This window comes from Lissotriton helveticus, chromosome 5_1 (genome assembly GCF_964261635.1).
Source record: "Lissotriton helveticus chromosome 5_1, aLisHel1.1, whole genome shotgun sequence".
NCBI lineage: Eukaryota > Metazoa > Chordata > Amphibia > Caudata > Salamandridae > Lissotriton > Lissotriton helveticus.
In genome coordinates, this window is record NC_136065.1 from 1,680,364,834 (window position 1) to 1,680,377,260 (window position 12,427).

At 47.1% G+C, this 12,427-nt stretch overlaps 1 protein-coding gene across 6 annotated transcripts in view; it reads left to right on the forward strand.

Annotated features, from left to right (window-relative positions):
• AP1G2 (adaptor related protein complex 1 subunit gamma 2) overlaps positions 1–12,427 on the forward strand; it is a 210,605-nt gene that overhangs the window by 142,987 nt on the left and 55,191 nt on the right. The window lies entirely within an intron of this gene.

Consider the following 12,427-nt stretch of genomic DNA (forward strand, 5'->3'; position numbering starts at 1 on the left):
CTGCACCGCTATCCCCGGCCCCGCCTTCTGGCCCGGCCACGGACACTCAAGCGGAGCCGCCATCTCAGATATCGAAACCGAAACCTTCGGATCCGACGGCACCAAAGATGGCCGACGTCCAGCCAAAATCGAAACCGAAACCTTCGGAATCGACCAAACCAAAAATGGCCGACATCCAACAAAAAGTATCGAAGCCTGCTCCTTCATCGGCTCCGTCGCCCTCAGGCCCACCGAAGTCGAAGAAGGCTGTCGAGTCAACAGCGTCGCAAAAGGTGCGGAAGGAACCATCCTCTAAGACGGCCGTCCATCAAGTGTCAAGCACAGTTGTTCCGGCGCGGACGTCTAAGTCTGTTGACACGCCTTCGGACGCTCCTACGGCGCCGTCAAGTAAACGCGCAGTCGAATCAAAGTCGACTAAAAGCCACGGCCTGAAGGCCGCAGGCACTACGGCAGCAACGGCGTCGGCGCCAAAGACTCCAACGGAGCCGCGACACGTTGCAGCCGAGGATTCGTCGAGGCAAATCTCGACCACACCGGGGGAGTCCGACGCCACCGAACATCGGCCGTCTGTTACCAAACCCTCTGCCTCCTTCACAAAGCAGGTGACCGACTCCCTCAAACGTATTCGGGAGAAGACTTTGTCGTCAACGGCACCGCCTCCAAAGACCTCGACCAAGCTTCTCTACACTCTGCCACCTAGGGTGGCACCAAAAGCATTTGCACCAAAATCGGTGCCAAAAATCGCTAACACGTCGGATCCATCGACGCAAAAGGGACGCTCGGATCAACATCAAGCCTCAGAAGACCATTCTGAGCATTACATCGATGCCCAAACAGGGAAATTGACCCTCTACAAGAGGAAAATCACTTCCCAACCACTGGAATCCTATGTTATTCCACTAAAGAAGAAGAGGCCGGAACAGGACATTCCTGCCCTTGTTGAACCTCTTCTGCCACCACCAAGAAGAAGTCCATCTCCTTCACCCACACAATCAGGAGGAGAAGATGATGGACAAGATGACCAATACAATTTCCCAGTTGACAATGACCCTGATGTTCTGCAGGACTCATATGACGACACTGGGGACCAAGGTGGACATCAGGTGGTGCAAGATCCACAAGGTTTTGGGACACGTACATCTCCAACAGAGGATTCTGCAGCATTTAATGCTTTAATAGAACGGGCAGCAGCAAATCATGATGTGGACATGCATGCTGACCCGGTGGAGGAAGATTTTTTGTTCGACACTTTCTCTGTCTCTGAAAGAACAGTTAAAATACTTCCTATGCTCAAAGGTGTCCTTAAACATGCCCCGGAGATCTTTAAGGAACCTACCAGGGCAAGAGTGGTGAACCCACGTATCGAGAAAAAATACAGGCCAGCACCTGGAGATCCTGCCTATATTCGGGGACAGTTGCCTCTGGACTCGTTGGTGGTCGCCAATGCCCGCAAGAGGGCAAACTTCCAAACAACGGGTGAAGCTCCTCCCCCAGACAAGGAGTCGAAAGTGCTTGAGGCATCCGGCAAAAGGGTGGCTGCGCAAGCTGCCACTGTATGGCGTATAGCAAACACACAGGCACTATTGGCACGATACGATAGGGCGCATTACGACACCCTAGAACAGCTCCTTCAACACCTACCTGATGAGTTTAAGGAAGCAGCCGAAATGCTCATACAAGAGGGAAAGCTTATCTCAAACGCTGCAATAAAGTGTGCACTTGATGTGGCAGATACAGCGGCTAGGGGAATTAACACTAGCGTCATGTTAAGGCGACAAGCTTGGCTTCGTATATCTGGATTTAAGCCTGACATTCAAACTACAATCCTCAACCAGCCCGTCAATCCTGACAGACTGTTTGGTCCAGATGTAGACACCACCCTTGAAAAGATTAAAAAGGACAACGAGACTGCTAAGTCCATGGGGGCGCTTCAGTCACAACAATTCAGGGGAAGCACTTTTCGTCGCTCAGGAGCCCGTGGTGTTACCAGAGGACACTTGGGTCAACAAACACAATTCACAAAGGGTGGTGCGCAATCCTCGTACCCCAAGCAGGGTAGAGGGGGTTACAGAGGTAACAGTGCCAAGGGCAGAGGCAGAGGGAACAACAACTCCCGTTCCTCTGCCGCCAACAAACAGTGACTCTCTGTCACTGCCCCCCGACCATACAACACCTGTCGGGGGGAGACTCCAGCAGTTCCTGCCAGTCTGGACGTCCATCACCACAGACAGGTGGGTGAGAAAACGTATCCAGTACGGTTACTGTTTGGAGTTAACATCCACTCCTCCCAACATTCCCCCAAGACACCGTCCTATGTCGGCAGAGCACTTGCACTTATTTTAGCAGGAAGTACTGGTGATGCTGCAAAAAGGCGCAATCGAGCTCGTACCAGTGGAAGAGGAAGGCACAGGGGTCTATTCCCTGTACTTCCTCATCCCAAAAAAGGACGGATCCCTCAGACCTATTCTGGATCTACGCCCCCTCAACATGTACATACTGTCAGAACACGGACACTGCAACAAATCCTTCCCCTGCTCAATCAAGGGGACTTTCTAGCAACCTTGGACCTCAAGGATGCTTATTTCCACATCCCACTCCACCCATCCCACAGAAAATACCTCAGGTTTACCATTCAAAACAGGCACTATCAGTTCAAAGTCCTACCCTTCGGGGTGACTACTGCCCCCAGAGTGTTTACAAAGTGTCTGGCGACAGTGGCGGCGCACCTCAGGAGACAGAACATACATGTCTACCCGTACCTAGACGACTGGCTTGTTCAAGCAAAGTCGGAACAACAGTGCGCCGCGGACATGTCCCACACTATTCAACTCCTTCACAGCCTGGGGTTCTCGCTAAACTACCCGAAGTCGCACCTTCAACCAAACCATGTGCGGCAGTATCTGGGCGCGACAATAAACACCCTGACTGCTATGGCTCAGCCAAACCCAGTCAGAATCAACAGTATTCAGTCGCTGATCCAAAAGTTCAGACCGCAACACTCCCTGCCAGCGAGAGTGTTCATGCAGTTGATAGGCATGATGGCCTCCTGCATCTTCATAGTCCCGCACGCGAGGTTGCACATGCGCCCGCTCCAAGAATGCTTGGAAAATCAGTGGACACAGGCTCGGGGACAGCTGACAGACCTAGTGTTGGTGACCGGTCGGGCATACAACTCTCTGCATTGGTGGAATCCACACAACCTTTGCAAGGGACGACCGTTCCAAGAGCCAGTGCCGCAGATAATCCTAACAACGGACGCATCTCTCCAAGGGTGGGGAGCTCATGTGCTTCACTACACTGTGCAGGGACTGTGGTCCACCCAGCAGCAGAAGTTGCACATCAACTACCTGGAATTGATGGCAATCTTCATGGCGATAAAGTCCTTCAAAGTACATTTGTGCAACAAAGTCGTGTTGATCCGGACGGACAACATGACAGCCATGTACTACATCCAAAAGCAGGGAGGTACTCACTCACCACAACTGTCTCATCTGGCTCAGAGCATGTGGAAGTGGGCCATTCAGAGGAACATTTTCCTCATGGCGGAACACCTCCCGGGCAAGGACAATCAGATGGCGGATCTGCTCAGCAGATACAGCCATCAAATGCACGAGTGGGAGATACATCCATCAGTACTCCACCCGTACTTCCAGCAGTGGGGTCATCCAGAGATAGACCTGTTTGCCACAAGGGAAAACGCAAAATGCCAAAGCTTTGCCGCCAGGTTCCCTCACCCGGAATTGCAAGGGAATGCGATATGGATGAACTGGTCAGGCAAATTTGCGTACGCTTTTCCCCCAGCGCCTCTCATTCCGCTGGTGGCAAGAAAGCTAAAGCAACACTCGACTCTCATCCTGGTTGCTCCAACATGGGCACGCCAACCATGGTACACCACGTTTCTAGAACTTTCCGTGGTTCCGCATCAAAGGCTGCATCTCACATCCAGGCTCTTGACGCAGAACCATGGCGACATTCAGCATCCAGATCCGCGACAGCTCAATCTGGCGATCGGGCTCCTGAAGTCTTAGAATTTGGCTACCTCAACCTGCCTCCAGAATGCATGGACATCATCCGGGAGGCAAGAAAGCCCACTACCCGAGCTTGCTATGCAGCCAAATGGAAGCCGTTTGTCATGTACTGTACAGACAACAATATCAACCCGCTGGATGCATCCATTCCTAACATCATCTGCTATTTGTTACATCTTTACAAATGCAATCTAGCGTACGCTTCCATTCGGATACATTTATCCGCCATAGCGGCTTATCTCCAGAATAGGCAACACCTCTCTGTTTTCAGGGTGCCTGCCATTAAAGCCTTCCTAGAAGGACTGAAGCGAGTCATTCCTCCAAGAACACCACCAGCTCCAGTGTGGAACCTCAATGTGGTCCTCACTAGGCTGATGGGCCCACCTTTTGAGCCACTGCACTCCTGCGAGATTCAGTTTCTCACGTGGAAAGTGGCTTTTCTCATTGCTATCACATCGCTCAGACGTGTAAGTGAGCTGCAGGCGCTCACAATCCAAGAGCCATTCATCCAGATACATTCCAACAGGGTAGTGCTCCGCACTAACCCCAAATTCCTTCCTAAGGTGGTGTCTCAGTTTCATATCAACCAAACTATTGACCTGCCTGCATTCTTCCAAAACCCACAAACAGTAGCAGAAAGAATGCTTCATACATTAGACGTTAAGAGGGCGCTAATGTACTACATTGACAGAACACAACACTTTCGAAAGACACAACAACTTTTTATTGCCTTCTCAGCACAGCACCAAGGCAACCCCATTTCCAAAGCAGGAATAGCCAGATGGATTGTTAAGTGCATTCAAATCTGTTATCAAAAGGCTAAACGTACTTTAACAATACCCCCAAGGGCGCACTCCACACGCAAATTGGGGGCCTCCATGGCTTTCCTAGGGAACATTCCCTTAGAAGACATTTGTAGAGCAGCCACATGGTCTTCACCACACACATTTACCAAACATTACTGTGTAGATGTGCATTCAAAACAGCAAGCAGCTGTAGGACAGGCTGTTCTCAAGACACTTTTTCAAGCTTCTGCAGCTGGCACGGGCAACCGCCCTTAATGGAGGGACTGCTGTGTATTCTATGCATAAGATATGAATTTAGCAGCCCACATGCCTCGAACTGAATATGCTACTTACCAGTATGCATCTGTTCTTGGCATGTAGGGCTGCTAACATTCATATCGCTCGCCCTCCTCCCCGGTGCCCGTAGCGGCTGCAGATACTCTCTCTATATTCATCATTAGCATGGACATCCTTTACACTATTTCACTCCATCTCTGCCACAATGGCTAAAAACAATCTGGGGATGGAGTCGATGCCCATGCGCACTGTAGTCCAGGGGAGGAGCCACCTATCTCGTGATACTTCGAAGACTCTTCCAGGACAACAATGTGCAATCATCCGGACCCAACACTAGGCGGCGATCTATGCATAAGATATGAATGTTAGCAGCCCTACATGCCAAGAACAGATGCATACTGGTAAGTAGCATATTCATTATACTTGTGTCGCAATCCGATCATTGGGGTTACGTTCACCACACCACAGTTTTCACACCCATTACGTGTCTGTTGAATGGGAAAAGGACATAGACAATAGACACTTTCGTTCCACTTTGTGCATAGTACTACTTAGCTCACGCATTTTATCCTATCATTCAACCCGGATGCGCAAAGTACCCCAATATATGATAGGCTCAGGAAATGTTTGCGCTCGGCTTTTCTTTTGACCTTTCAAAAAAATTTTTAGCGTGAAATCTATTGACTCTGTAAGGAGTTAAAAGTTGTTGCGCACTGCTGGTCTGGACTTGTATATTTTAAATGCAAAGCTGTTTATGACAAAACCGTCATAATTGCTGCAGACTCTACACTATAAGGCAGACACCTCTCACTTTCTGCAGTTTCAAACATGATGCAGAGTAAAAGACACTGACATTTACAAAATGTTGACTTTTTATGCTTTTAGGCCGGGTTCATTCTTATTTTAATTACATTCCTAGCTATTCAACAACAATAACCTATTACGCTTTTTTAATGTATCAATATTCTTGTATCGGTGATTAACGTAACTAGTGGTATTTTCAATTTCTGCATCATCTTTTAATATTTAGATCATGGCTGTGTCTTCTATATAGGATGTTTAACACATACATATAACAGATTTATTTAAATCATTACAATAACTGCAAGAAACAACATCTACTCAAGACATTAATAACTCACAAAATATATCCTTTTTTCTTTCCCATTTTATTTTAAGTTCTTCTCTCTTTGCCTTAATACCTCTCATTTTCTTCTTGCCTTACAGCACATCATTTTCTTGTTGTCTTTTTTCTCTTGCCTTCTTTCCTCTCTCAATTCTGATTTCCTTATTTGTCTCTTTATACCGTTCTCTGTCATTCTTTTTTCTTCTCCTTTCATTCATTCATTTCACTGTTTCGTTTTTTCTTCCTTTAATTTTCTTCTAATGTATCTTTTTCCTTCACTGCCTTTCTTTTGCTCCTTTCTATATCTATTTATCCTCATTTATTTCTTCTATTTTCATATCCTATCTTTCTCTGCCTTATTTTTCTTTCTTTCTCTCTTACATGTTTTTCTGCACTCTGTCATCCTTCCCTCTCTGTCTCTTTCTCTCCTCTTCTAATTTTTCTCTCACATTCTCTATCTCTATTTATTTCTCATTCTTTCTCACTTTTGCTGTCTTAGAGCAAAGGGGCAAAAACTAATCCTCAGGGACCACAAATGTGCACTTTTTGCAGGACAGCTCATGTGTCATCAATGCTGTGTGCTGCTTGTAGCAGGAATAGGGGACTCTAGGGGCAGTACCCTACGCCCTCTATCTATCCATCGCCCGCCCTCTATCTATCCATCGCCCGCCCTCTATCTATCCATCGCCCGCCCTCTATCTATCCATCGCCCTCCCTCTATCTATCCATCGCCCTCCCTCTATCCATCGCCCTCCCTCTATCTATCCATCGCCCTCCCTCTATCTATCGCCCTCCCTCTATCTATCCATTGCCCTCCCTCTATCCATCCATCGCCCTCCCTCTATCCATCCATCGCCCTCCCTCTATCCATCCATCGCCCTCCTTCTATCTATCCATTGCCCTCCCTCTATTCATCGCCCTCCCTCTATCTATCCATCGCCCTCCCTCTATCGCCCTCACTCTATCTATCGCATCACCACAGCATCACTCAGCACCACTACAGAATCACTCAGCACCACCACAGAATCACTCAGCACCACCACAGAATCACTCGGCACCACCACAGAATCACTCGGCACCACCACAGAATCACTCGGCACCACCACAGAATCACTCGGCACCACCACAGAATCACTCGGCACCACCACAGAATCACTCGGCACCACCACAGAATCACTCAGCACCACCACAGAATCACTCGGCACCACCACAGAATCACTCGGCACCACCACAGAATCACTCGGCACCACCACAGAATCACTCGGCACCACCACAGAATCACTCGGCACCACCACAGAATCACTCGGCACCACCACAGAATCACTCGGCACCACCACAGAATCACTCGGCACCACCACAGAATCACTCGGCACCACCACAGAATCACTCGGCACCACCACAGAATCACTCGGCACCACCACAGAATCACTCGGCACCACCACAGAATCACTCGGCACCACCACAGAATCACTCGGCACCACCACAGAATCACTCAGCACCACCACAGAATCACTCAGCACCACCACAGAATCACTCAGCACCACCACAGAATCACTCAGCACCACCACAGAATCACTCCGGGGCACCACAACATCACTATGCGCTACCACAGCATCACAATGCCACAGCATCACTCGTCGCCACCACAACATCAATCTGTGCAACCATTCAACAACAACTAGTTCAAATATGTTCTCTCAATGTTTCAAGCTTCATTACAAATGTCACAAAAAGATGTTAATATTTCACTTCTGTTCTTGGATTTTCATCACAATAAAATACACTGAACATAATCTTCACAAAAGTTATTTACAAAAGTTTAACCTATTGCCATTATAAATCACAATAACTTTCATTTAAGTATTAATTATTAAAAAAATGAAGACATTGTTATTTGTAATATCAATACATTTAAGTCACGTAAATACAACACATATTGCATTACAAATGCTATAGGTGTCACATTTGCGAAAGTTAAAACTATTGGCATTGTGAATGACAAAGCTATTAATTTAGCTATTTTCAAAACCAACACATAAATAAAATATTAGTCATTTACAATACCAATAGCTCAAACTTTCCTGATGCGAGACCTATTGCATTGCAAATGCTTGTTACATTTATTCGGGCAACAAACTCTGCTCACGAGAGACCAGATTCCATTGAGAGCATCACATGCAAACCGGGAGATGGAAACTCAGAAAGCCTTCTGCATACTGGCACTGAAGAGGGATGCCGGGACACCGCATATACTAACAGTGAGGCAGGATTTCAAGGACACCACATGTACAAGCGCTGAGGCAAAACTTCAGACACCACAAATACAAACAATGTGGCAGGATTGCGGGGACGGCACACATACTACACCGATACAGGGGCAGCACATATACGAAGTGTTGAGAATGGATTTCAGGAAGGCACACATCTGCATCAACACGGAGAGAGGACTTCAGGGACACATCTATAGAAACAAAAAGAGGATTTCAGGGACACCGTATGTAATAACACTGAGAGAGGACTTGAGGGACACCCCATACACAGACACTGAGAGGACTTCAGGGGCACCCCATACACACACACAGATAGGACTTGAGGGACACCCCATACACACACTGAGAGAGGACTTGAGGGACACCCCATACACACACTGAGAGAGGACTTGAGGGACACCCCATACACACACTGAGAGAGGACTTGAGGGACACCCCATACACACACTGAGAGAGGACTTGAGGGACACCCCATACACACACTGAGAGAGGACTTGAGGGACACCCCATACACAGACACTGAGAGGACTTCAGGGGCACCCCATACACACACACAGATAGGACTTGAGGGACACCCCATACACAGACACTGAGAGAGGACTTCAGGGACACCCCTTACACAGACACTGAGAGAGGACTTGAGGGACACCCCATACACACACTGAGAGAGGACTTGAGGGACACTCCATTTATAAACCCTGGGAGAGGACTTGAGGGACACCACATTTATAAACCCTGAGAGAGGACTTGAGGGACACCTCATACACAGATACTGAGGGAGAACTTGAGGGACACCCCATACACAGACACTGAGCGAGGCCTTGAGGGACACCCCATACACACACTGAGAGAGGACTTGAGGGACACCCCATACACACGCTGAGAGAGGACTTGAGGGACACCCCATACACACACTGAGAGAGGACTTGAGGGACACCCCATACACACACTGAGAGAGGACTTGAGGGACACCCCATACACACACTGAGAGAGGACTTGAGGGACACCTCATACACAGATACTGAGAGAGGACTTGAACACCCCATACACAGACACTGAGAGGACTTCAGGGGCACCCCATACACACACACACACAGATAGGACTTGAGGGACACCCCATACACAGACCCTGAGAGCGGACTTGAGGGACACCCCATACACAGACAATGAGAGAGGACTTGAGGGACACCCCATACACAGACACTAGGAGAGGACTTGAGGGACACCACATTTATAAACCCTGAGAGAGGACTTGAGGGACACCTCATACACAGATACTGAGGGAGGACTTGAGGGACACCCCATACACAGACACCAAGAGAAGACTTGAGGGACACCACATTTACAAACCCTGAAAGAGCACTTGAGGGACACCTCATACACAGATACTGAGAGAGGACTTGAGGGACACCCCATACACAGACACTGAGAGAGGATTTGAGGGACACCCCATACACATACACCAAGAGAACACTTGAGGGACACCACATTTACAAACCCTGAGAGAGGACTTCAGGGGAACCCCATATACAGACACTGAGAGGACTTCAGGAACACCGCATGTACAAACACTGAGAGCTCATGTCAGGGACACCACGTATGCAAATACTGACATAGGACTTCAGGGACATGATATATGCAAACAGTGAGAGGTTTTAAGGGACACCACTTAGACAAACATTCAGAGGAGATTGTTAGGAAAGCCACATATACAAACACAGAGATATTTCAAGGACAACCTAAATAAAAACATCAAGCGGAGATTTGAGTCAAATGCTAGTGGATTTCAGGAATAACTGTTTTACAAACTCTAGGGCTCTTATTTAAAGAAAGCCATAGTGTGACACATCTGCAGTAATCCGATTGCTTCGCATCAATTTCAATCAATAGATTACCCGGTTACAGATGTGCTAATACAACATAGCAGCATGGTGAAAACCTGCCCATCCTGGGCCGGTTTTTGTGCTGGGGGTTCTTTTACTCAAATATATGCAGTTATTTTCTATGTGTGAATAAAGCTAGATCTCTGGTAATGCAGCATGTTCTGAGTGTGATAGCCATGGCAGCAGCATTACAACAAATTTATCTGGTGCCTCTAAACAAAGGTCAGAGACTAGGAAATGCTGAAATATGCAAACACTGAAAGCATTTCAGGGAGATATACTCGTATGCAAACACAGGAAGAGACAGATACGCACACAAGCATTAAGCCCAGATTACAGGGACGGTATGCCATCTGCTGCGTTACCCCTGGAAGGGGGCTGCTCCTGGCCATCAGAAGTTGTCAGGTCTCCCTGGACCTATTACTTAAGATCCTAAAAAGCGGGTCCGGTTCTACAGCCGGTAAAACCATAGTAGGGTCAGTGGCTGTGGCAGGAGCAAAGCGTGACCTCTGCAGCACCACAAAGGGGGCAGACAACTCTCTTCATGGCCTCTCACAAACTTGCCCTGGACCCCTATACCCCTTTACAGGCACCTCACCCCTGACTCCCACCAGCCCTTCGGCTTAATATTTTAGACTTCTCTGACCAGTCATAAGATGTCAACAGACTTGATCTTGGAATCCCTGGCAAAAAACTGCAGAAAACGACCAAGTATTCCCGAGTCTAGCCTGTTTTTCACGATTCCAGGGAAAGAAACTCATAGAGCCACATGAACAAAGTATTTTGCATTTGCAAATGGTGCGAATCGCTAAATTCGCCCGTTTGCAAATGCAAAATGGCTTTTCTCAATGAATGAAAGGCTTTGGGATTCGCACTTTAGGTAATCACTATTGTTAGCGATTATCTAAATTGTGAATGCAAATAGGGAATCGCAATTTGCGAATCACTAATGCACATGTAAGAAGCCTTTCCTAAATGCGATCTGTGCATTTGGGAAAGGCTATTACCATTGATTTCAATTCAATGGTAAATGTGCAATTTTGGAAAATGCAAAACAAAATGCATTTTTCAAAATGTCATGTGGCGAGTTTGCCTTACATGTGTATCTTTTATTTTTATTTTTTTTAGTGCCACTTAAGGAGGCCTTAGGCCCCCGGGCATCCTTACCTTTTTGCATTACCTAATATGCGATTACATTTAGGTAATGCAAGACCATTTGCACCTATGGGCAATAAGGCCCATAGGAATGAATGGAGTTGCAATTACAAAAAGCGATCCCCTAATTGCGTTTGCAATAAAAAAAAAATCGCATTTAGGAAATCACTATTTCCTGTGTTTTGTTACATCGCATTTTGCGATTACCCAAAACCTTTTTTTATTAAATCGCTCTTTGGTAATCGCAAAATGCTACTTTCATAGTTCCTTGTTTTTGGTGCTTTTATTGCATCTGCAATCAGGCATTCTGCCCAACCATCCCCGATAACCTTGCACCAAAATATAGCAACCTCGTAATCTGACCTAAGAGAAGATTTCAGAGAAAAACACACCCAAACATACCAACACTAGTTGGTTTGTTTATTGATATGCAGCCTTAGAAGACAATAATACCCTAGCTACAGGCTATTTCTATCATAATCTTAACCCAAAAAAATGCAGAGGAGTCGATCCGGTACATACACTTCCAGCACAACACTCTGTGCTAGTGTTGGTGGAAAGGAGTTACTTTGAATGGAAATGTTTTCCGAAGCCCCTTTGTAGCCCTGGACTTCAGGCAGCCTCAAGGATCTCTTGCCCTTTTCTCCAGAGTTTCAATTCACCTGACCAAGCCACCTTCATCGGGTTTGAACTTCACTGATTTTCCCATGGTATACTATTATGGGACTTGTAGTATTGGCCCAGTTCAAGTTGAACCTGTTCCCTGTGTACAAGAGGGAGTTCAATTTAGAGAGAAAATCCTAAACTGAAGTGATTCACCCTCGTCCAGCATCTCCTCCCCTTGATAACCTACATTCTGTGCTCAAAACGAGGAAGTGACCAT